We start from the raw sequence: 4,571 nt of genomic DNA, 5'->3' as shown, positions 1-4,571 counted from the left end.
AACCAGTCTGTGAATATCTCAAAAATAATACGTCCATAGTCATACACAACGACCAAATACAACATTCAGTAGACTAAAGTAAATGTCTACCTCTACACCAGAACACTTGCGCTATAGTGCGAGAGACAATCATCACTCCATCACTTTTTGACTGCCTTCTACGGCCAGGACCTGTACCAAATGAGCCCATGCAGCTCCACAGTGATTTGCATTACAGTGTTGCTAAAAAATAAAAAGCTGTACTTTCCCCTAATAAGAGAAAAAGTAGAAATATTAAAGACCACCCTCCCTAGAACGTGTATTAACGACATAGTATATACAAAAATAGTCTGGGAACAGTAATGTGCTGTCTGATTATTTTTTCTGGGCCAACAAAATCTGTAAAATCTCCTCCTTCATTAAAAATTCCAGAAAATCTATGAATGCGGAAAAAATGTTCATTTTCTTCAAAAATTTTTCCTGCTGGACATAAGACTCGTCTCGCTACTGTCGCCGCTGCTAAAACAAGTCCATTCTCACAGTACTGTGACTGTGGCTTTGAAGTTTTTACAACCGACTTCCAAAATCTATTTGTTGAACATCCAATGCTCGTAGCTTCGTGGGCTCCACCCAACCGATTTATGTTGCAAAAACCCTGTCCTTCCCAGGCTTTTAAAATAACTTTCCAACTATGTGGCTCTACGAAATTTCTTTTTTTATCCAGGAAAACTGGAAAATAATTATTTCCAAATGATGCCAGATTTTTTTCTGGGTTTTTCTAATTGTTTTAAATTGCTTGAAAAGCAAGTGGCAAATGAAACCTTCCATAAAATGGGAAAAAAAAATCTCTCTGCACGGGAGGAATAGCTCCCCGCACCTTTTAGCTGTAAACCTGACACATTCAATTCAAATTTCAATTCAAAAATTTTATTTGTATAAAGCGCCAATTCATAACAGAAAGTTATCTCGAGGACACTTTTCAAAAAATAGACAGGTCAGACCTGAAACCTCCTTTAAAACAATTTAACAGAGACCTCAAACCCCAGTACCAACCATGACAAGCATTGGCGACGGGGGCAAAGGAAAATACTGCCCTGTTAAAAGACATCTTAGATAAGCTTCGACACTCTGTAATAGGACCATCATCCCTTACTATAAAACTCTTCAATGGTCAGGCCCTTCAATATCTTGAAGAGCTTCATAGTACCTATTACCTCCTAGAAACACTGAGTTCTCCCTGAATGCAAGGCTAACTTGTGGTTCTGATATCTCAAAAAGTAGAAACAGGCTAATCCCCAACCTAGGCCTGCTTAAACAGAAAAGTTGTCACCCTGCTAATTTGGCAACGTTCTTTACTGGATATGATCATCCTTTCTTTATTAATCAGGATATGTACCGCCAAGTCCCTTTAAAAGTAGCTTTAATACAAACCTTCCGTTATAAAAGCCCCTCTCCCCTCGACCCAGGGGTTTCTTAGCCAAACTATAGAACCGATTTCTAACCTCCCTTCTCTCTAAGATTCGCTTGAAAAAACTAGTCGGCCAAAACAAGTTGTTGATTTTTACATAGCAAATAATATCTAATTTGAGGATTTTCAGTCCCCCAGGATTTAGAAGTTCATCAACAGCACAGACACAGCTCTGGTTAAAGTTAGTAATGACCCTCTTTTGATTGCCTCTGACAATGGTCATTGTCTCTGTACTTGTATATCTAGATCTTAGTGTCTGCATTTGACCACCCAATTGAACCAATGAATATTCTTTTACAGAGACTTGAAGGCAACAAATTGGCAATTAAAGCGAAGCCGCATAAAGCTGGTTTTAAAGTCTATTCTATCAGACTTGTTTGCAGTTTGTACATGTTACGATGAATCTTCAATAAATACTAGAGTTAGTCCCATGGAGTTCAAAGGTTCTTGTACCTGGACCAAATTCTATTTACTTTAATTGACTCCCCTTTAGGCAACATTATTGAGGATCGACTCCATTAACTTTCCACGTGTTATGGCAGATGATACGCAGTTTATATCTATCAATCCAAAGCCCGATGAAAATAATCTAAGTTATCTAAAATTTCACAAAACCATGTCTTAAGGACAATAAAACGTGCTGGACTGAGCTGCAATTTCTCTGAATGTTAAACTTCCAGAAAAAAAATGAATTTCTTCGTACCTGGCCCCAAAAAAATCTTAGAGACTCACTGTCTAAAGATATAGTTATCTAGAGGCATTGCCTTGGCCTCCCCTAGCACACTGGGTCAGCGAATCTTGGAGCTATCCTTTGATCAGGATTTGTCAATTTAACTCCCGCCAAATAATAAAAGCAGTCTCCTAGGAACTGCCTTCTTTCATTTACGTATATTACGAAAAAATTAACACCATCCTGTCACAGACAGATGCAGAAAGAAACTAAATCGCGATTGGCATTTTTACTTTAAGGCCTGGATTTACTGCAACCTCCACTTTATACGCGAGCGACGTTGCCGCTATAATCCATTAAACACGCTCCAATTAATAAACAACCCGGCCGCCGCACGAGTACGTGACAGGAACTAAGGAAGAAGAGATCACACCTCCTCTTTCCCGGTTGCTAGCTTTCTCCTGCATTGGCTCCCTGTTAAAGTATAAGAATAATAATAAGATAGAATTTAAAATTGTCCCTCCTCACCTATAAAGCTCTTCCATGGTCAGTGCCCCACTGTTTCATATCCTTGAAGAAGCTCAAATAAGTACCCTAATTACCCCTCTAGAACACTCGTTCTCTGAATGCTGGACCTGAACTTGTGGTTCCTACAGTCTCTAAAGCAGAATAGGAGCCCAGAGCCCTTCAGCTTAACCAAAAGCCTCCTCTCCCTGTGGAGACCAGCTTCCAGTTGTGGTTGACAGACACCCTGTCGCACATTTAAGAGTGGCTTAAGACGTTCTCTGTTGACTAAAAGCTTATAGTTTAGGACGGGTCAGGTGAGTCCGTGAACCATCCTCTTAGTTATCCTGGCTATAGGCCTAGACTGATCGGGGGGATTTCCATTGTGCACCGTGAGCCTCCTCTCTTCTCTCTCTCTCTTTCTGCACTCAAATTCCATGTCCCAATTTAATGCATGTTACTAACTTTTCTTTCTTCCCCGGAGTTCTTGTGCTTTAATTCGTCTTGCAGGTTCTTATCGATCCTGGTGGAGCCTCCCCTGCCATGTCCTGCTGGAGTTGCCATTACAATACTGTTGTTGCTAATGCACTGTCCTGTCTGTCTGTCTGTCTGTCTGTCTGCAGTCTCTCTCTCGTCCTCCTCCTCTCTGTGTCTCTGTCTGTCTCTCTCCTTCGTCCCCTCTCCTCTCTTCTCCTCCTCTCGACCCCAACTGGTCGAGAACAAGACGCACCACCCACCTAAAGCCGAAGGATCTGTCCTAGGTTTTCTGCCTGTTAAAAGGCAGTTTTTCCTTTGCCTTTTTTGAACGCCAAGTGCTTGCTCAATGTGGTACTGTTGGGCCTGTAAATGTTAGTAAGGATCGGTCTAGACCCTGCCTCTATTTGAAAATTGCCTGAAGAAAATAAACTTTCTGTTATGAATTGGCCGCTAATAACAAATAAAATTGAATTGAATTGAATTGAATTGTTGCGAGCCACACCCTGAGAGGTATAAGAGGACTTTGTGATGAAGCCGGCGGTAATGTCATGCTAACTGACCTATCCTTGTCTGTTTAAAAAAAAAAAAGTGTTAAAGTGCTTTGAGTGGTCTGAAGACTAGAAAGGCGCTATACAAGTACAGGTCCATTTACCATTTTCAAAGCTTTACAAATACTCTGATTCTTCAGAGTATTCTTAGTTTCTCTAAGTAGCTGTGTAAGACTGGAAATGAAAGTCTTACTAAGTACTGACAGTGTGACTTTTGCACAATGTATGACAAACAACTATGGATTAATGTTTGCTAAAAATATTGTTTTATGCTCCATATCCTAGATAGACTTAGTTTTCAATTTATCATAAATAAATCACCAAAATGTTTTATTTGTTAAGTAGCGCCACAACAACATCATGCAGTAGCACATCTGTATCACATCCCTTTAAACCCTATACCTTTTTCTCAATTTAGTTTCTCTTTCTCCTCTTCTCTCAGTACATGATGATGGCAGGGATGGGCTACTGGGCTGAGTTTGTCCTTGTGGAGACTCCTTGCCCATCTGGATCCAGAATAGTTCCTGAGGCATGCAAACCCCTTTGCCATGACAGAGCTGTAAGTACAACTAGAACATACTGACTTGGTGTTGCTCTGTCTCATAACAGCCACTTGGTTACCTTGTCTCATAACCATTTGCTGCTGAAAGGCTTGTGTGAGCTTGTGAGCTACGTTAACCACACTTCAGGATTAAAGGTCCAATGTGTACGATTTAGGAGGAGAGATCTCATTACTGTATAAGTGCCTGAACATAAGCATTGTCAAGGTTGATGCTAGATGCCACTAAATTCCCACTTACAGGTCCTTTAAAGGGTCAGTCTGGTGTTATTCTGTATTTTTGTTATTGTCAACAAATCCTGTCAAAAGTTTAATGTTTAAAACCATCAAGCATTACACTCTCAGTACTTCCTGCCCCAATCTCGT

Source organism: Morone saxatilis, unplaced genomic scaffold, assembly GCF_004916995.1.
Source record: "Morone saxatilis isolate NCDOM2014 unplaced genomic scaffold, NCSU_SB_2.0 Contig21, whole genome shotgun sequence".
NCBI lineage: Eukaryota > Metazoa > Chordata > Actinopteri > Moronidae > Morone > Morone saxatilis.
This window is presented reverse-complemented; position numbering follows the sequence as displayed.